Below are 22,476 nucleotides of genomic sequence, written 5' to 3'. Positions count from 1 at the left end.
TATCTTCCATAACTCAATCCATTTAATCACCCAGAAACCATAATCTTATAGAATACTTTTGATGGCCAATTGGAATAAACTGTTTCAGTATTTATCAGTCTAGCAAAATAGGGTGGCTATGATAGTCTTTTTGATTGAAAAACATTTTGGCAATGACAGACGTGCCTTGAAAAAATGGCAACTCTATACTACGGCTGCGACGAAACTACGTGTGGAGGGAACGCCCGAGACCAACAACCATCCGGCAGGCAACGGCTTTGGCTTAGGGATGTGGAATGGCATAAAGCATGTGGATATATATAGCACCATCGTATAGAGCATAAGCATAAGGCAAGCACATTTTCGAAGGAAGGTACACTGACTCATTCGTTCGGTTCGTTCCATCTGCAGTATCAACCGCACACACCGGTTTCCCCTCGGTTGGTCGGTCTTATTCTCTGCTGTTTCCTGCCTGCTGCTCTGCACCGTTCAACGAATGATTGCCCTATGTTGCCTCCTACCACAAAACTAGAATGTTGATTTTTCTCAATGTAAAGTGAAGACAAAATGCGATAAACTTGGAAAAACCCCTGCGAAGCATTTGTTCATAAACTAGTAAAATTATGAAATATCTGAAAATTTAGATGATTTTGTTTGTAAAAACTCGAAAATTTAACAAGGGTTTCGATTTTTCTATGTTAGATGGTGTATGGGACAAACACGCGTGGAATTTCAGTACTACTGCAATGGCAGCAGTAGCTGAGTGGCACCGTTCGACCCTTCTCTCCTTTTCGTTTGCTCTCTCCGTTTTATTTTTTGTTCACATTTCCAGCGTAATTTCACCCATCCAGCCAGCATTTACTCCCAATGTGGAATACCATTTGCCGTGGGGTCCAAAGAAGGGTAGACAGAAGAAACGTCCGTAAAGCCATGACACAGAATGTGTGCGGCTCCTTTAGCTATGACTCTGAATCCTCCCCCGCTTTTCGTCTTTCTGATATGAACACTAACTGCTATCAAGCCAGCGAGAGCTCAACTGACATTTTCTTCGAGGCATTGGCTCTATTTCCCTTAGGGACAGGGCAACCGGGTCGAAGTCCCCTCATCCCCATCTTCCAGCGCAGTGCGTATGCGGAACGAGGGCGTTGGTGTACATCGAATGGAATTACATTAACTGGATCGGGAGATGAGTCAAGGACCCGACAGTCAGTGCAAGGAACTTCTTGAAGACTTCGTCAGTGCAAGGAACTTCCTGAAGAATCGCCGTAGCTACTGTTGATCGCCGATTACGAGCGATAACTCTTCGCTTTATTTTTAGTAAATCAATTTCGTTAGTTTAAAATTGCGCCTTCCGAATGGAATGTTCTCATCTGAATTCTCCAATCAAGAATCGTTTCCCCCTATTTGAAGGGGCTAACAATGCCATGCCGAGGCGACATCGCCCACCTTCACTTTGGCAGAAGATGTTGTCGCCGTTCCGCCGCGACACGGCACCATAGGATATTTACGATGAAAGTGGCTATTTTTAATACACCTTCTGCTGCTGCTGCTGGTGGTGAGTTCAAAACAGACAAAGATTGTTTCGCGCTGAAGCCGCCGGGGATGATCGAGCGCGCGCGCGGCATGACGACACGACAACAGCGCGCGCAACACGTATCCCAGAATAGATTTCTGTTTGCGGATTCATGACGGAAGAAAATATTCGAGGCGAATGGCAGCGCGGCCCGTCCGTTCCGGGGAAGAGATGTTGGTTCGAAATTCCTCCAATGTTGATGTTCGAGCGAATAATGAGTGGTAAAATCATATCACAACAGCGAAGCATGGCCACAATGTCGGGTGAATCACCTCAATGGGTGATTTTCCGCGGTATTGGATGATGATTTTGAATTGTGAATAGAAAACAGTACAGGGTGCACTGTGTCTGTGCGAAAACGGACTAAAATCTCAATAGACAAGGCAAAAAATCATCGAATATTTTGATCACAGTAGGCAGTTCTCATTACATCTGGATTCTCGTGGCCTACTGGTCATACATCTGAACGACATATGGTCGGGGCTCAGCGTAACCGCACAAAGCGCCTTTTTGACCGACTTGTGGTACTTTGATTGTAAAAGGAAAACTAAAATTATTTCGTATCTATCTATCCCCACATTTGTTGTAGGATATCCTCAGTTAGTGAAAATGAGTAAACGATGTGATTTTCCATGAAAAACTCAAGCACGAAGCTTACATTTAAAATCGGAAACGATTTTTTCCGCACGACCTGACTCGATGGTTAAGATTTGAATATGTTGTCCGAGTTAGCTGTTCAGTTGATTTTTTGGAAAAGCAACCATAGATGTAGGCATCCAGTGTGAGCCACGCTAAAAAATATATTCGGCTTAATCCGACGTGGACGATTCAAACGATCTATTTGATCAAATCTTTGGCCTAGGTAATATTTTTTTCGGCTGAACGATTTTTTCGTCCAAGCCACTCATTTGGGCTTTTCGGTGGATTTGATTTTCGGTGGTATGATCTTTTCGGCTAAATGACATTTGCGACCATATGATCTTGTGACCTGTTCTACTCAATGACCTTTTCGACAGGACCCATGGATCCAGGCCAGGCATCCGTGTCAACTTCAGTCCATAACATTTACACTTCCATCATTGTCGCCAAATCTATTCCGCTTTATATTCCCTAGTCCTTTCTAGCAGCAACGCAATACTGAATGTGCTGCAATCCAATACTTCAAGGAAGTTTTCAAGCTGAAACGTAACGTTCTGAATATATTTTTGTTGGTTACCCCTCGATCTGTATAGTTTAACTCTATTGTCGGATTTGCACAGCTTCGGAAGATTTTCTGTTCTGAATTTTCGTTGACCAGAGGGTATTATAGGTTGGGGTAAGGTTGTGTCTCAGGCCAACCCAAAAATCTCTGGAGAGTTAAGTCAAGTCCACCAACGGATACCTGGATTTGGATAAAATTTGACCAAAAATCTGTTTATGTTATGTTAAAATTATCTTCGTGGGCCAGTTTAATGAAATATTGATGAAATTTTATAATTCACGTAAAAAAAGAATGTAAAAAAGTAGGAGCCATTCAGCTAAATTCCTTTTTTGCCAAGTGACATATTGGGTCGTATAACAGTTCGATCAAGCGACATTTTCGGCTTAATTACGTGTTCAACACATTTCCTGTTCGGAAGGTATTATGATATAAGTCCATAGCTTGTGCCATGCATTCGGTTCCGGGTGCCTTCAAGTAAGAAATGAGAAGTATGATGTAAGAACTGGAATGTGAGACGTCTCGCTTATTTATCTCATTTCCCACTTCCCATGTCTTACATCTCAGTACTCACTGCTCATTTTCGTTTATCATTTTTTTGAAAAACACTCCTCACAGTCAGCAGTCCGAAGTTAGAACTGTGAACCTTACTAATCAATTCTCACTGCACATATTTGTTTTTCCAGTGCTAAACGATTTTTTCCGAAAGTGGGACCCGTTGTACCTAAATACATTTTCATCCAAATTACATATTCAGCCAAATGACGGATCGAACTGTATTACCTGTTCCGCCAAGCGCCATTTCGGCCAAAGATTTGTTCGGTCAATAAAATTTTTGGTCAAATGACATGTTCGACAAAACATTTTTTTTTACCGAATGACCGGTTCGGCCAGAAGTAATTTTTAATCACACTACTTATTCGTTCAAGTGATTTATTCTGCCAAACCTCTTTCTCGGCCATATGACTTGTTCGAATTAATGGCTTCGTACGTCATATTTGGCCAATTGATTTGGCTTAATTACATTTTCGGTCAAATAGCATATCCGACCGTATGACCTGTTTAGCCGAGCGACCGTTCGGCCAAAATTGGACCGGATGATTGGATCGGCCAAACCTCTCTTTAGGTCAAATTACTTGTTTGGCTAAATGGCTTCTCTAGTCAAGCGTCTTATGTGGCCGATCGAAATATTCCTGACCAATAAGGTTCAATATTAGCTCAAAAATTGTTCAGAGACATCGCAATTAAGTTTTCTGCACGATACGGATATGAAGGACGTTGTTGACACGACTAAAAAACCAAAACGCCCTGAACGGCTACTGACATCATCAAAATTGGTGGCGTTAAAAAGTTTTGGGACGCAAAGGATAAGTACCAATTTAAGAAAAATGCTTATAATGTCAAAATGCTAACTGTTGCTTTTGGAGCAACACGCAGTTGTTGAAATTTCAACTCAAGCTGAGAAATGACAAGCATATAGATTCTCAAAAGGAAAGCTGATACTGCTTCCAATCGGCTACAAACGTCGTGTACACATGCAACGTCACCGATCCTACCCACCAGAAAAGAATGTTTTCCGCGTGCTTGGGAAACTCCACCAGTGCTCTCCATTCATGAAAAAAAAACAGAATCGTGTAATTGCAACAAGTTCCGATGACGACACGACGTCACCAAATGTGCCGATCTGAGGCAATAGCACGCGATACGGTGGCAATGACTCGACAAAGGCCGGCACATGCTTGCTTTTACAACACCCCACCACCCTGTCCCAACAGCAGCAGCAGCAGCAGCCAGCGTGTTAAGAGTGCCAAACGGAACGGCGCGGCGCAACGATGAGATGATGATAAAGTCGTTAATGACGTATGTGTGTTAAATCGCGACCAGACAGCCAGACAGACGGAACCAAACCAACCTCTATGGCTGTATGGCTATAGCTCTGCGGTTCGCGCTTGGTGACAAACGGAACGTTAAAGAGAGCAATGAGCAAGTAAGGGAATGCCAGTGTGACTAATACGGGCGAAAGAATGTGTGATGTCGGGTGAATTACATAATGTCAACATCTATGGCGAATCGGGTGGCGCAGCTTAGCGCCGGCTCTCTCGAGTCCCCTTCATCCTATCGTCAGACAACAAAAAAGGCAACTGAGTGTAAATAATTACATCGTGAGCAATTTTTGTGTCTCTTTACTAACAATTTAAAGTCACGCTGCCGGGTAAAGCATGCTGCTCATTGAAATGCACTGCACTGACTGCTCCGAGCCGAACCCCGGTCACCAATATGGTTGCACGGTAGATGATACTTGAAGAGCAGCATGTGGTTCCTTCCTTGTTCCTTATGGTTGCTCGGAACAAGTTTCGGGCTGTGCAACAATGGTACCACAAAAGCAACAAACAAAAACACAGAACAAGTGCGCTACTGCAAAGTGCAAGTACATGGATGCATGGTTACGAGCCCCGGCGCGGCGCAGCGATGCATTGGTGTAAGACGGCACGCCACCAAGACGTTGCCATGTACTCAAAGTGTTAGAAAGGAAAAAGTACGCTCTTACGTGCCCCCAATGAATGCAGCGAAAAAGGAAAGCATACATACGACGCTAGCAAAGAATTACCGGCAACAGCGCCACGACGAATACGGCAACGCACGTGAGTGAATGAATAAATAAATATATGTATCATTAATTAATCGTAGCATACAAACCCAAAACAAAAGACCGAACCAAAACAACAAGAAACGAGCGCACGACCGCGAGAAAGACAGAGTAAGTATGGTGTCGTGCGCTCGACCTTAACCGATTAATGTTCCTCATCCGCAGAAATGACCCGTTGTCTACGCTAAACCCCTCCTTCTCTTCAACCCTAATATCAAAATGACAACACGTCGTCTTCATCGTTGCCGACGCAGGGAGGAATCCTCTGCGTCCCGAAACTGCCTTGAACGACCTTCATAAATTAATGATTTTAACTGCGGCTACCCCGTCGACGGTGGTTTGACAAAACCTGTGACATGTCGACGAAATCGTCCGTTCATCGTTCGGTCAGCAGCTTGCAATAATCTCCGAACGGCATCAGCTATGTTCCCAATACTGGATGCTAACGGCTTTCTTTGGATGTAAGACCGCGTAAACAACCGGAGCACGTGCTCATACCCGGGAAATAATGTGTGTACTCACATTAGCATACCAGTCAGTCGTCGTTGTCGTCGGTCGGCGGTAGAGATGGCCATCAGCAGCGATGCAACGGAAAACCCCCTGCGACTCGACTGTGGTTCTGCTGACGACGGTTGAGCACCGAGCAAGAGGCGTATGTATCATTGAAATGCAAACATGGCCCACTATGATCGAAGACGTTGTCGGTGCCACCGCCGTCTCGGTTGGGTCTGGCATCAATCACATTTCGGCAGACTGACTGCGCTCCTCCCGGGCTTTCCTCGTTCGATCCCAAAACCGTGCGCTTGAAAATTTTTGATTGAAACCGTACTTTTGCGATGGAGCGACGGGTCGCTCAGCTGACTGATTTAGGACAACATCGAGAACGTGGCAAGCAACCGAATACCGAAGCGATGGTGGTGGTGGAGGTAAAGGACAGGAAACGGCATGTATAATAAAATAGGATTCCTCCTGCTGTTGGTGGGGTTGATGGATCGGTTGTTGGATCCTTTCGTCATCATTTGCTCGCGCTGTCGTCATCGTATCGTCAACATGACACGCGGTATGTTGCCTTACCGCCGGCAACAGGCCCCTCGGATCCGGCAACTCATTCGAGGGGCAGAAGGTTGGCATCGTATCCATCCATCGTAGTCAGCGGCGGCCGGCATCGTAGACGGAAAGGAATCAGTGAAAGTTAGACGTGTGTGTGGCTTGGGCAAACGGAGCAGGCGAGGGGATGATGGCCTTGAATCCTTTTTATTTATTATTTTTATGACTACCTTCGCTTCCTCCTCTTGCGCTCGGATGTTGTTAGCTTGGGTGGCAGTGCAGCGAAAGAATGTTCCGTAGTGGGTTGAGGGCAACGGTGCTTATTTATGATTGTTTTGTTTTCGTTTTCGTCTGGTGCTGCTCCGATACCGATCGACAGGCAAGGGCGACCCGATGTGCAATGTCAGTTTTTTTTTGGTTTTTGAAAACTCATCAATTGCACGCTCGAGGGGAAATCCCATAAAAAAAGCCGTGAAGTAACAGGTGAGCAAAAACCTGCTTAATGCCTGCATAATCTGTATACACATTTGGTTGGTGGGCGCTTCCTCGTCGTGATTGGCCTACATTCTATAGTATAAGCGAGCGCACAACAGTTGGACAAGAGCGAATGACGACGTCGACGGCGGGAAAGGTAAACAATCGATCTAGGCTCATAAATATTGCAGAGTCTGACTGCTTCTGACTTTGGAACGTGGAATGTGGCGTATAAGGCGCCGGGGAAACCACCATATGATTCATTCATTGGGCCATGCTGCCGTTGGTTGCTGGAACGGTCCGATGTAGATGCATATATATGCGGTCTAGTCGCGATGACGATGACGGCTATGGTCTCTGCAGCTTACCGTACGGGTAACGGCGGCAATCGGTCTCTGTATTTATAATAATAAAAGGAACTCATTCACCTCGTATATGTGTGAAACACGTGTATAGTGGGAATGTGCTCTCTGGGGTTTGGTGGCTCATTCGAAACCTTGCAGCTCGACCGACCGTCGGACCAACCCGGATAGCTAAAGTTAGCATTAATTAGGTGATATTGAGCAGCGGCAGGAGAAACGGTGATTATGTCCATGCTCTTTCTCTCGCACTCGCACCATTCTTCCGAAATACTTGGACTAATGGAAAGTTTCCACCGGCAAGGCTCGTCCATCGGTCGGTCGGAAGTGATGATACTTCTGCGTTGCTGCTGTGTTTATGTACATCAGCTGGACGTTGTTAGCATAGTCGGATCAACAACCGTCTAGCACCGTGTCGTTTTAATGGCTCTAATGTAAGTGCGTGAAAGAGATTGGCGCGACGCGTCTGTCGTTTAACCACGTGTTTTCAACGGACGCGTGTACGGCGAATTTAGCCGGACCTAGGTTAAGTTTGAATCCATTCCCAGTGACACCTATTCACCTTATCTTGGAGGACACGTTGGCACTACGGATGGACGAATGAATGGTCAAAGTTGGCTAACTTGTTGCAGAGCTCTTCATCCGAACAAAGCACGTGCGGTCAACTTCGATGACTCTTACTCTCGCGTGCTGCACTCGAGTTCAAAGTCACGAGGGCCCATTATCGCAATAAATAAAAAATACACAAATTAAAAGCGAACTTCTTTGCATCGAGCAGCTGATCGGCACCGTCACTGCTTGCTGCTCTATCCTCGTCGTCATTATCATCAACAATCGACATTTGGTGTGCGGGGTATCGGTTTCTGGGACCGGTGGTATTAGTTGGTTTTTCCGACGTAGGCAAGGAGGGAAAAGAAGACATGGTGGTTTAAATTTCCGATTACCGACGCCGCACTCGTCGACGACGCTTTTGTTTTGGTTTTGAATTTGTTTTGTTTCCCATCTTCTTGGGCTTGCCGGGCCGCGCATTATCATCATCGACATCATCATCGTGATCTGCATCGATTCGACCGTACGACGCCGCAATGGGTGCCGGTGCTGGTAAGGGAAGTACAGATAGAGCCAGGCATTAGTTTTATTGCCCTCCCCCGACGACGGTGCTCAGCGGATAATCAACGTGTGTGTTGGAATGCGGAAAGGAACTGAGCGAAAGAAGGAGGCTCGGCGCGGGCGACCACATTTCATGCATTGAAATTGGAGCAGGTAGGTGCAGCAGCATAGATAATGGTCTTGTTTGTTGTGGTTTGCGTTGGAGATCATTGAGTAGCGTGGGAAAAGGCTCATCCATTGATGTTGTATATTGAATGAGATGTTTGACGTTTGTGTAATTCGGTCGTTGAATGTTTTAAGCTATTCGATCAACTAATTGTTCTGCCGTTCTGGTACCTATCTTGAGTGTTTGTAATGGATATGAGATCACAGAAAAAATAAACCAAATAAACCCAACTAATAATGGTTGTGTCTTTCTCGTACATTATGCAAATTAAAAAGTAAAGTACATCAGAGAGATTCAAAATAGCACCTTAAGGAGATAGTTCCCATAATTCCCAAGGTTTTGCATTCGTCCAAATGCAATTTAATTTTTGCTGTTTTCTACATTTGAAAATAATCCAGTAATTTAGACATAATTGTGAAACACAATGATAATGTCGGCTTCGTTGCCCGTTGATGAGTGATATTGAAGGGACCGTCGACTCATGGAAATATCGAGATGTCAAATAGAAAATCCTTGGGAAGCTGGTTGAAGGGACCACCACAGTAACCCAGAAAGTATTGTTTAACCTGAGTTGAGTTGAGATTTCCTTCCTGACGATTTAACTCGCGAACGGGTTGACCGATTTGCAAGATTTTTCCCTAATCAATTCGTTTTGGGATCCGCAAGGTTTGTATATACAGAAAGTTGGTGACTTTAACGGGGAAATGTTAAAAATCATTATAATACAATTTAGGGTCCACTGTTGAGGAAAACAAAATAAACCCATGGAAATTGATCTAGAGTGCGGTGCAACAAATAGTTCATTATGACATTTCCACCACACGAGTAAAGCTGGGTTTCTTTCGCTAATATGGAATAAATTTGCTTCCATGAGTCGATATCGAGTCATAGAACATCGACTCATAGAGGTTCAACTGTAAATGCCATATTCGGGAGATTTTCATATTCGGAAAAATGTCATTTTCGGAGAAATATCATATTTAGAGAAACATATTTTTCTGAGAAATGCCCTTCTATGGGAAATGTAATTATCGTTGAAATGTCATATGCGGAGAAATATTATTTTCGATAAAGTGTCAAATGCAGGGCATTGTCATTTTCGGGGAAATGTCATGTTCGGAGAAACGTCAGGAGAAATGTTATTTTAGGGGATAGTCTTTTTCGGTTAAATAACACTTACGGGAAAATATATTTTTTGAATAAATGTCATTTTCGGGGGTTATTTTTGAGAAAATGTCGTTTTTGGGAAAATGTCATTTTTGGAGAAATGTCATTGCGGAGAAATGTATTTTTCTTGGAAATGTCATTCAGGGTAATGTCATTTGCGGAGAAATATTATGTTCGGAGATACGTCATTTTATGAGAAATGTCTTTTTCAGGGAAATGTTATTTTCGGTGAAATGTCATTTCCAATGTCCTATAGACCAATGCAAGGTCTTGACCTAACCTCACTTTTTTGATAGTTCACAGAGCTTGTATACAGGGTGAAAAAAAATAATTTCCGTTCAAAATCATTTTGATCCGAATATTCCAAAGATATACTTTGATTCCTATCAATCATAGGAAACATCAATATTCTTAATAAATCACAAAACAGTTATTCCAGAAGCTGCTCCAGAGATTAAGTCCCTGTAAACAAGCTCTGTGAACTGTCAAACTGTCATCATGCAGTACTCTATTCGTGGTAATGTCATTATTATGGGAGAGAAAAACGTCAATATTTCGAGAACTGTCATTTCGGCAAAATATAATTCTGGGTGAAATATCATTTCCGCGTTAATGTCATTTTCGAGAAAATTTCATATTCCGGGAAATGTCATTTTTGGCGAAATGCCATATGCGGAGGAATATTATTTTCACGAAATTATCATATTCAAGGTAATGTCTTTTTCGGGGAAATGCCATGTTCGGAGAAACATAATTTTCTGGGAAGTGTCCTTTTCGTGGAAATATAATAATAAGTAAAATGTATAATGGCTATTTCCGAAGAAATATATTTTTCGTGAAAATATCAAATTCGGGGTAATGTCAGTTTTAGGAAAACGTAGTGTTCACAGAATCGTCATTTTCGAAATGGTTTCGAGAATTGGTTTTTTGAGGATCTGTACAGTTCCAAAGAATCTCGTATGAGCAAAAGAAGTGATCAATTCATGAATAGAGAATTTATAAACCGAAGAATGAGGAATTTGAATTAAGCCTAACAAACTTGAGAATCATCTCGCCCATCCGACAACTCCCTCATTTCCCAATGACTGTTCTATCCGTTCTATATTCATCTCATCAGTATGGAGAATATGTATCCCAAATTTTGGTGTAAATCGGTTAAGAGTTCCCGATGTGCTATTGAATTCTTCATTCCCTAAACCATATTCCCCCTTCCCAGACAACCTCTCCTTTTTCCAAATGACCTTCACGTACGTGAAGGCGTAGAGACGTTCAGTAACGCAGAGAATACGTTCTTCAAATTCGGTAAAAACCTACATTTACGTTAAAAAGTCATTCAAAAGTATTAGTTTCTTAAGGATTCTCTTCCCCCTTGGCCCTATCACCCTTCCACCCACTCTCCTTAAGACAGAAAATATATGTTTCAAAATTTGTTGAAATCGTCCAATGTGTAAACAAATTATACTGAATTGTTTGTTTTCCAAAGATTTACTGTGCCAGCCCCACTTCCCCCTTTTCCAACGAGTTCTCTAATCGCTCTATAATCATTTTCTTAAGAAAATGAGTGTGTGTGTTTCAAATTTGGTTTTGTATAAAATCGGTCAACCGCATTGTTTAACTTTTTCTAACAAGTCGTTGCTCTAAGTCTGAAACTTGCGAGCTAAGTTGGTGTCAAATGACATTAATGTCATGACATTCCGTGACATTTTTTTTATGTTGCAATCATGTCTCACACTTTAGAACAATGAATTGTTGGACAAACTTCCAAGATTTTTTACGCTTAACATTGCATGTTCATCAAAATTTCCGAATTGTTAAATTTAAAAAAAAAAGTTGTTGGAAAATCATCAATAGCAAGCTCGTGACATTTCCCAAAACTCAGCTTCAAGAATAATATTATTTGTTTTAAATACTAGTCCAATAGAGCAACAGGAACAAGATTTTAAATACCAATCGCAACTTTAAAGTGTCCCGGTTCCCGCTTACCGCAACTGTTTCGCATTTAATAGTCCTTTGGGACGGAATCTCACCTTGGTAATCGAGCATTAAAGTAATACAACAACTGCACAGCAAAAAAGAAACGCCTGTTTAATTGTAAAACAGTTGAAACCAGTACACCGTACCTGGAACGAAAAAAAAGAAGACAAGAAAAAATAACATTAATTTTTATGCCACATTTTCCATCGCCGTAACGCTTCAACAAAATATAATAAAACAGGGCAATTCCAGGATATTGCCACCCGAAAGTGCGTGTGTGACGCACAGACAATCCGCGCGGTGAGGCTGCCGAGGCAATTCCCGGTACCACCCACCCGATTGACCCACGCATCGCCCCCTCTCGGCCCTTCGCCAGAAACGTCAACATAAAACCGTTATATATAATAATTATTTTGTTATAATAAAAAATTCATTTTTCGAAAATCCATTACCTAAATGAGAAGAACACTTTGCGGTGCACAAACGCCCGGAACGGAGGCGATGGAAACGAGGAGGCTGGGTGGCAGCAGGCGACCCAGGGGGATGACAGGATCGAAAAATAACGTTTATACGGGTGACTATAACAATAAGCCATGCGGGGCATGCGCATTGCCGTGCCACATCCTGCTGGTGGCAGAGAACAACCGACCTCGTCGCCGTAAGAATCACCACACCATCCCCAGCAGCCGTTCCCAGTAGCAGGAGCACGTTTGTCCTCTATGTCCCTGCCTGGTCGGCCGGTGGTGGGTTACATAAAGCTACCTAGCAGAACTGAACGAGCTTATGTACTCATCACCCACAGAAGCACCGTTCGTTGTTGGCTGGTTGCTAGGAAAATTCCACTTTTAAAATGTCATGTAACCGATGATAAGGCAGGAGGCGTTGCGAACCGAGCTAATTGGCAACACTGGTATGTGGAGGTGGTCACCATGTACACAGGCTAGCTGCCAGAGCTGGCAGAAGATGGCCAAAATCAATAAATTGGCAAGTTTCAGCCGGTGGTGCCCGTAGCTGACCGTTGTCTAAAAGTGTCACCTACAACAACGGGTTGAGCGTGATTGTTTTGCGGTCATATGTAGCATGTGGCCTCTGGACTAAGTGTGATTTGACTTCTATGACCGCGACGGACAATCAAAAATATTATGAAGTGCATAAACGCTTCTTTTTGATTCAAAAGTTTTTATGAAAATTTTGATTAGTACACAAAAAAGATTTGGATATATTCCGCGAGACAATTATTTGCCTAGTAGACATTTATTTGGTCTATCAATAAAGAAATAGATACTGAAAAATATAGATGAATGAAGAAGCGGCAATGTTATGACAACAGCGAGAGAGCGTATTCCCGAATGATAACACCACGCGCATCAAATACGCATCATTCTCAATCAAAAGAACAAGAAAAACTCGAAACTCATATCAATCCAACAAGTCATTTCATTCCATCAGGTTCCACGGGAGAAAGAGCTTGTCGCATCGCAGCGCAAATGAAATCAAATTCATACGAAAGCAGTCTAATACGATATTTTGCTTCTTCCCGTAGAAGGGACGTCGCAATACGCGCTCGAGACGGACGCGCGGGGGCTCTCGAATCGATATTGTGTATAGCGCTAGATTCGCTAGAAAGCGGATTCAACAACCCGAGGTCGACCCGATCGGGAGCCGAAGTGCGCTTTAGTGCGCACCACACAAAGCAAAACGTGGTCGAATTCCTCGACCGTTCGCGTGATGTTATTAAAATATTATTTTGAGCGGTTCGAAAGAGAGCTGAACGCCGACCAAGTTAGCGAATCACCAAGCAACCTACCAGCGGGCAACAAACGGATGAAGCAAGTAAGCAGAAAACACATCAAGCATCACACACAGTAGGCAATGAACGGCGACAGCGAACGAAGCGAAGAAGAGGGAAACGAGCAACCATCAAGGCAAACGGTGCGCGTGGTTGATAGTGGGTTGGGAAATGTGAACACTGACGCTGGGCTGGCGGTATAGCAGTACCGTGTGGGTATGGGGAGCGGAGAACGGCGGTAACCTCGTCGCCGTTCATTCGCTTGCTGGCTGACTGGATGTTGTGTGTTGCTGCGAGCTGCCTCTATAGAGAGGTACGTAATCTGATGAAGCACCGACACCATCGAGCGCGGTGCCGCTGCTGCTGTGTTATGTGCTCGGTGAGACTTTTCATCGGGACGGGACCGACCGAACGAATGAGCACACAGCACAGCAAAGTTTCACCACCTTCAGGGGCTTTTTGTCGTAGGGTAGCGTTCCAATTCGTCGTAATTCTTATAATTCTAATGTCATACCACCAGAATGTTGATTTCGCTATCAAACTTATACACTTTTTACAAATGTCAACGCATGTTCGTATAAAAAATTTCCAATTCAAACTAAAAGCATATTTTGAGGCAGTTTACGACAAAGAAAACCGTCGTGTTGCAGAATTGGCACCTAACCCTTCGTGGAATACATACGGTGCTATGTGCTGAGCTGCTCGTTGGTTGGAATCGTTGGAATGGATTTTTTGCTGCCCTGCTTCTGGCAGTGGGTAGATTACGAAAAAGAAACTCGCACTACCAGCCAGAGCCAGCACAGTCGAGGGACTAGGGTGATCAGCAGATAATGGTGGTGGTGCACAAGCTGACGCGTGACTTGTTTGTTGACAGCACCGGCAATGGCCGTACGATGGTAACCTCCTTTTCTTGACTCGGTCATAAAGTAGAGAGCGACGACAAAAGTCCCCCTGGTCGAGGGATATGTCGGAATTCATTGGGCCAGAATGATCCTTTATATGGATTGTTTTAAATTCTAATAAGACATTAATGCGTGAACTGTTGTTATTATATTTGATCAAATGATTAATTGTTCAGGAGGCTCAAGTGCCAATAGGCATAACGGAGCCGTAACTATTCAACTGGAAGGATGTTTCATACAGTAATAATAGCTGACGAATGACCCATTCCCAAAAATGGTACAAGAACCGATGATAGCCCTATCAATATATGATAAAATTTTCTAAATCTGTTGTGTCCAAGCGTCAACCTATTTTTTTTAAATTTACGCGCGTTCGTTTTGTAAGACAATATAATTTTGAAAACAAAAGTTCGTTACAATGAAAACGTGCATGTAATCAAACTTTGACGTTCCCGTCTTTCAATTAGCAATTAACACCTATCGAGCAGTCAGTACGCGCCAAATTGATAACAACAGAAACATTCTGAGATCGGTGACGGGCCTCGACACCAACGTCACTGCGATATGACCAAACATGAAAGGACACAAAGCAAAACGGCGAAAAAAGATATTTATAAGAATTATATAAAAGTTGTATTATTTTTTGTGCCCCTTTCGCTCAACAGTGCGTTGCCTCGCGTGGCCCTGCCCGCAGCCCAACCCAACCGTAATCATATTCTCTTGGTAAATTGATGTTTTTCGTTTGGGTCTCTGTTTTCTCCGCGTGCTTTTTACTGAGCTTCGCCTGTTATTGCGGCCGCCGCCGCTGCCACCTCCGCGCTTACTCGCTCTGTCCAGTGTTGGAGCGCTTCTCCTAATTTTTCAGCTTCTGCTTTGCGCACTGTTTCGTCTGCTATGAGAAACTTGGCATAACTTCAAACCATTATACCGCAACGTTCATCAAGGAGGTTGCGGCATCGAATGGGGCATAGCACCGCCCCGTGCACCTCATCATAATGATCGCCACACAGCCGAGCCCGAGTGCCATGGTACTCCACAGTCTACAGTGGTGCTACGGTGCACATTCGAGAAGAGCACCGAAAGCTCCGGACCGGGTGCCACTGGACACCCATAGTTGCCCCGAGGAGGAGACCGCGGACGCGGAATGAGGCAAAAGGAGAAAAAATGACCCATCGCCGTCGTTTCTGTAGCCCGCGCCGCTGCCACCGCCGCCACCACACAGGGCTTGATTGTGTTTTGTATAGTTTGTTGGCTGCGCTCAATCATTTTTGTAGGTTGAGGTGCCGCCACCATAGCGGCAACAACGATGGAACGGATCGAACGGCGGATGGCCGGGAGGACGGAGGAACAGATGACGATAATTTCCTTCACAGCAGCAATCCGCGCGCGAAGGTTGAACCACCACTGCTGGTTCGTTGAATTGTGTCTTGTGTAGTGTGCTTGGACCCGACAAACGGACGACGAACGAAATGACGCTGACGTACGGAGGTGATGGCATTTCCGTCGACTCATTTTTCTGCGAACGGGGCTTAAGCGCGATGCAGCGATGCACTCGAGACCGATCTGATGGACAAAATTGGACTTCGTCAGGGAATTCAGTGGAAAATTGTTCAGTCATAAATGTTGAAAACATTTTAAGGTACTCAACCTACTTAAGAATAAGCTGATCTCATATTTTCATATTCACAAATCTCCAAAAATAAAAGTTGTAAAACGTAAAATTTAGTTCGATGTTCACTTTGACCACATTTTGATCTAGGTCGGTCGCATGTTGCTTCATCAGTCGGCGCAACTCACAGCAAAAGTGACAGGGATTTTTATTCGCAATTTGCTGATACATTCTGCTCGTTCCGTCTTGAGTCGCGACTGCCTTTGTACACGATGACTGATCGCGATGACTACAGCGGTCACGGTGGCAATCGCACAGTATCTAAGTTCGCCCCGCTGCTGTTGACTGAGTATTTTGGGGAAGGCCGAGCCTTGAATCACCGTCTGCTGACCGGTCCATGCGCCGCGCAACTAATAGGCTTCGTGGTTTCGGTGGTTTCCGCGCGATGCGTGATTCGATGGACAAGAATTAATGTCACTAAATTGGCGAAATTTAAGCATGTATTCATGAAAGCCCGAGTTCGTGCTTTTGTGCACACTCATCACACTCGCGGACCGGAAGTAATCCAAAATATTTGCCGTGGTAGTTTTTAAAAATGAATTAAATGTGTAGCACATAAATATTTAATGATTTTGATTTAGAACTTTAGAGAAGGTAGATTCTGGCTGCTACATGATTTGAATAAAAAAATGCGATAAAATTCCTGATTTGTTCTGAAGAAACGATGTGGTAACTGTAACAACAACTGCCTTAACAGATTCGTTATTTGATAGAGGAAGCAACAGGTTCCAATGCGTGAACGATCAAATTATACCATTCAAATGTCAGATTTGATATTTGACTTGTTCCATCGAATGAACCCCGATGAATCAATAAATCTGTCGTAACATACCAAGGAAGATGTTAATTTCTTATGTTCTAGAAAAGATTAGCACTTTTTGCACTTTACTGTTGTTTGGCAACACGTTTTGATATTAAGACTGCCGCAAAATTCTCAATCCGCTTCGTGGCTTTTTCAATAATACAATTCAATAAAAAAGTTATAACAAATGAATAAAAAGCTTGTTATAGTTATCACGCATGATAATCGATACTATACATGTGTCTTCCATATCAAAACAGCAAACATTTCAATTCTCATTCTATGTTGTACCAGATTTGATTCCAATGCATTCCCACATGCCCATCCGTTATCCTGCTGGATTAGATTAGTTCAATCGAATCCCGCTATTCCATTTGCCAAGCTACAGTAAAGTGACTACGAGGAGCAGCACCTGTTGCATAGGCGATTATACACTTTGAAAAATCACGCTCCTCGGGACGCGACACAAGCATATACAAACCACGTACCCTCGAAAGATAACGACAAAACACATGCTGGTCTGGGCGAATAATGACGGGAAAATAAACGACGGCGGCAAGCATGGCCCGTGCTCCAACAAATGGGTATCTTACGGCCTATAGGTCTGACGTTGGACAACACGTACCTGATGCTAGCACGCGGTTTCTACGTTCTGTTTATTATTTATGTTATTAAAATTTAATTCCACCCGACCGACCGACCGCCGCGCCACCGCGTTCCGGAGAGAAGTCATCTTCGTTGTCGTTTTCGCCGGTATCGTTATCATTCCCTTTATTGCTGAAAATGTACCGCGAATCGAGAGTGAAAGGATTGTGTGTCGAGTTACTCTCGCGACGGACAACTCTCGTTGCCGACGACTAGCAACGTCGTTAGCGGTGCAACGACGACGCCGAGTTCCGAGAAGTTGCACGACACCAGCCAATCCAATCGAAGCAGCCGTTTGTTTGTATATTCTAATTCATCGATAACGACGACGACGACGACCACGACGGGTGGCGCGCAAATCGTCATCGATTCGATTCGGGTGAAAGGTATGTTCATGCGAGGGGAGTGGGAGGGACTGCCGTCGAAGGTAGGTTTGTTTAGCCTACTGTATTTATTATAATGGAGGTCATGAGCAAGGACGCAACGGACGACGGATGGATGCGTGTTGGTTTAGCAGACAATCGGGCTACGCAGGTTTTACGACATGCGATTTTCTTCCTTCTACTCCAGCATTGTTACCACAGGGGATATAAATCTGAGAAGCCATTCGGCAAGGGATGTCACATCGGGGGAGGGTATGTAGGGCAAAACCACCGACCACCCCATGTGCTGGTAGAGTCAGATTGCTCGTTCATAAAAAAGCACATCCTGATTGCCGGGTGAGGAGAACTAATCTCCTTTCGGTGAATTTGAACTTTTCTCACTACCAGAGTTGGTTTGAATTTTGGGTTCAGCTTCCCCAGACCTTTCAATGATTCCACTGAACTTTGCCTCTCGAAATTGAACGGAGACAAAACCCTTCGTTCAAAATTGGAAAAACGGTAGTCCCATAACTTGATTCATATTCAGAACACCACCCACTCGGCCGCAACGGCGCAACGGTGCGGAGGTGGTGAACGGTGGATATCAGCAGAACAAGCTCATCGCACAAAGCTTTTGTGCTGCTGCTTCTTCTGCGAACATAGCCGCAGCAGCGTTCATCTATCGTTGCCATGGCTACGGTCAACTTCAGAACATTATTGTGGGCGATATCCGCGTGAGTGAGGAGAGTTCATGTACACAAAGGAAGCGAGCACATAAACAAGCTTCCGAAGGGAAAACCACAGCAGCATTGAGGATGCGACGACGGTCGAAGACGTAGAGAAGCAGGGAGGTAGCGCGGCGAGTGCTCTCGTTCTCTCACTATTCGAGCTCATTGCAGGATGGGGACTTCTCGCAACGTCGATGGTTGTATACAGATACTTACTCGCAAGTAGATAGTTAAATGGGTGGTATATAATGGCGGTAAATGGAAAGCTATGTGTGCAGCAGCAGCAGTAAGAACAAATCATTTTATCGGGATCATAGGAGGCAAAGAAGTGGCACAAGGACGGTTCGAAGGGAAATGTTGCTGCTGATGGTGCTGCATGGGCCGTTGCTGGTTACGAGAGCTTTATGTGGTACATAGAGAAACAGGTCGCACGGCGAAATGAGTTTTCCATTTACCACCCCCTGTGGTAGCGTGTAAATACCTACATAAGCTCGAACAGCCAGGGGGTGGAAAAGGACACGGCACGTACGTGTGTGTGGCACATAGGCTTCTATGTGAGACACCGAGGACTTTCAGACTGATAAAGCCAGTTGCCGCTAGGTTTGGAGGAACGGGCTGGCGTGGGAGCTTTTTCTGGCTATTCCCAATCGACCCGACTACCACACGATAGTGGGTGGTTGTGGGTGGCTTTTACACAGGGCAATCACTTCTCACAGTTGACAGCATTGAGAAACGGTTGCTCGAGTTCGAGTGTTCCACATACATACATAGGTAGAACTAGCGGTGTGAAGTAGATAGCCAGGGTATGTTCAACGGAACGTAGATAAAGGACGAGTGCGTAGGATTCGCACGGACGTCACATTCCACCCGTCGGCAGGCATGGGTGGTCTTCGGGAGGGTGTGATGGGGATTAACCGTTGCTTAATTGTAGCATAAAGTTGAGTTGAAAATCATTTAAACGATCATCAGAATTTTAAGGTTTATTAACACATGTGATCAATGATCATCGTGTGTAAAAGAATAACTACGGTAAATAATTCTCTTAACAACTATATGTATGCAATACTTCGTTACCGAAGTATTCCATACAATTATGATTTTATGTCAAAATATCCAATTATGATTTACCAAATACCGAATAAATTAAACTTGTATCAAATTCGCCTAAAAGTTTGAAACAATTTCAAATCACTGCGAAAACTTCGAAAAGTATTCCGCCTTCCTACGCCTACGTGTCACCCCATTACCGCCTTAGTCTCTGGGAAAACTCTAGCTGATGAGCCCAACCAAAACGCACCAAAATGAGCTTCCAGTGAATCCGTGGAAAGCCGTTGTGTGCCCGCCGTTTGAATGATTTATTGCCAATGCCGCCCGCACGTTGCCCGTCCTGCTTGGCGTTTCCCATTAACATCATCAGCGTTCAGCTTCGGCTCGGGCAGCGGCGGCAGATTTGATAACGAGCAACCGGTCTTTGTCCTGGCTGTAAGCGTGTCCTTCTGGGGCACCAACAAGGATGCCGACCGTGTAGTAGGTTGAGCTGCACCAAGCTCAATTGGAAACGGCGACGGCGGAAGACGGCGTCCAATCGATTCTCTCGAATCTAATTGCGTGTTGGGTCCAGCAGACTGCCGCCAGTGGACTGTGAATTGGAATTTGTGTGTGCATTTCACACAACACTGAAAACTTGAAAGTTTTCCTCCTTCAAGCGGCGACGAGAGAGAAGAGAATCACCGACCGACGACGACGGCCGCTTTTTAAAAGAACTCCAAGCTCCGGCGGAGCCTTGACCACGTGTTATTATTTATTTCTCTCAGTTAAATTTTTCCGCCTTTTACTTCCTCTATTTACCCTCAATTACGCACGCATAATGAGCGAGACAGCAGGGCAGGGATGTGGAGGATGAAGGTTTTCTGTGATTCTGCAATGCAATCGCCACGCATCTCTAGCCGGGTTGGTTTGGGTGGAAGTGCGTCGCGTTGGCGCCCTTCCCGGGCAGCACCACAGCAGGTGATTCGTGGGACCGAAAAGTTCGAGCGCTCTGACCCAATTCTTAGAGGAGTGAAACCGGTGCATCGAACTTGCTGCAGCAGTCCATGGCAGCTGCGGATGCATCTTGCAACGAACTTGTATGTTTCTTGCTCCGCTTTTGTGTATACTCACACGTAGTAAGCGTTGAGAATAATACGCGCCGTATACTCCAGTGCCATCTATGGTACGTCATGGCGTTTATGTATAAAACACACACTGGATGTGCGGGTTTTTGGGTCTATCCGTTGGGAGCAAGGGCGCGCGTGCTGTCGTGCACTACACGAAAAAGAGGTTTGCAAAATTTTATACATAAAATCTAAGTTTTCGCTCTCGTTTTCTTTTATCCCCACACGCGACAGGCACGACAACCCCGAAATATGAGGAAAAAAAGAACTCGGCTGCTATATTGCAAGCATACCGCATGATGAGAGAGCGTCGATGTCTACTGCAAACGGGAGAATCATGCTTTCATAATATTTTATTTTATTGTGGTATTTATTTTATAAATCAACAGGTTCCTTACTCGCAGGCGGACGGCGCTGGAAAGTCGCGTGCTTGACGCGGGTGGGGTGGAAGAGGGTGGGCAAACTGTGAAAACTCTCATCGTCTCGAATCAAAACTGCCAGCTGATGACTACGGTTTTCTGTTGTTGTTGTCACCCCGAAAAAACGACAACGATGATATCGGGAAAGTTTTCCATCAACCTACCTACCTTGTTAAGCGGTTCAATGGCGAGCTCAGAAAAGTGTCATCGAATTATAAACGAGTACACACTGGTACGACAAATCTTTCCACTGGTTGATTCAGCCTAAGAAGAACGGGAGTCGTGATTTTTGGTCAAATGAGAATTACTAAAGATTTTGTTACGATTTATAGATCCAAGGTTAATAGAACAACAATCTTCAATTGGGGGAAAATATAGTAAGGTGGTGGCTCAGTCTCGTATGTCCATTTAAAAAAAAAAAACGTTGCCTCCCGAGATTCATCCAAATAAGGCCAATTTTGTGGACCGTCGACTATGAGAGAAACTAAAAGCTGGTGGAAGATTAGGATTCTGACAACCCACCCTAGGCACGGAACGGGTTTGTACTTTGCCAGTCTGGTGACCTTCGAGCAGGGAAAACACGCCAACCTGGTTTACCTTGATATTTTGAAGGAGTTCAATCGCACCTGGACGCCTTCAGAACTTCAGCAGATTGGGGGTCTTTTGGTAACATTTTGGTATTTAGCCAAATCTTCTTCATGGGACGTTCTTTCCAAGTACTTATCGGAAACCATGTAACATGTGTCCCCCAAGGGTCGATACTGGCGGTCATCCCTTCTCTAGTCGCTATGGATTGAGATTTCCGTATTCTGTCACTCAGCATGTCTTCATTAACACCGAACACATCTTATTGGTCGTCGTCGGAGAAATACTCGGACGTAGTCGGATAAGGGCGCAATTCGCAGTACCCTCGCTTGGGTTTCCTGTGACCGCCAGCAAGTGCGTTCGTTGGCTTGTAGGTTTGTGACAACTGTTACGCAGGTTAACGGATGAGCCGATTTCAAGCCGTGGAGTTGGAATTGGGGTAACCGGACTTTAACATCTTCTATGCTGCAGTCACAGCGGCTTCTATCGCCGCGATGTATCCATCGAGAAGGCCAATTTTAGTCCTCATAGACTCAGCCTGTGTTATTTTATTGTTGAAAAGTGAGCAGCCTGAGTGTTCATGGATCCAGAGCATTCTAGCTAATATGCGCCACATTACGACGTTTCCCTGAGTTCCTGGTAACACAACTGTTGACCTCCTCGTTGGGGGTGATCATCAAGGCCTGCGCTTCGCAAAGACTGTCCCCTTGGCGGAAACACTGACCTGG

The 22,476-nt window shown here is 44.5% G+C and overlaps 1 protein-coding gene across 2 annotated transcripts in view; it reads right to left on the bottom strand.

The window, feature by feature from the left end:
* LOC134205000 (uncharacterized) overlaps nt 1-22,476 on the bottom strand; it is a 62,626-nt gene that overhangs the window by 19,540 nt on the left and 20,610 nt on the right. The window contains exon 1 of one of the 2 annotated variants that reach the window (XM_062679850.1): nt 11,748-11,840. The exons of the other annotated variant lie outside the window; for it this stretch is intronic. The gene's annotated coding sequence lies outside the window, so the exon portion shown is untranslated. Of the gene's footprint in view, nt 1-11,747; nt 11,841-22,476 lie in introns of those variants that run through there. 2 annotated transcript variants of the gene reach the window in all.

The sequence above is a fragment of the Armigeres subalbatus genome, chromosome 1 (assembly GCF_024139115.2).
Source record: "Armigeres subalbatus isolate Guangzhou_Male chromosome 1, GZ_Asu_2, whole genome shotgun sequence".
Lineage (NCBI taxonomy): Eukaryota > Metazoa > Arthropoda > Insecta > Diptera > Culicidae > Armigeres > Armigeres subalbatus.
This window is presented reverse-complemented; position numbering and strand designations above follow the sequence as displayed.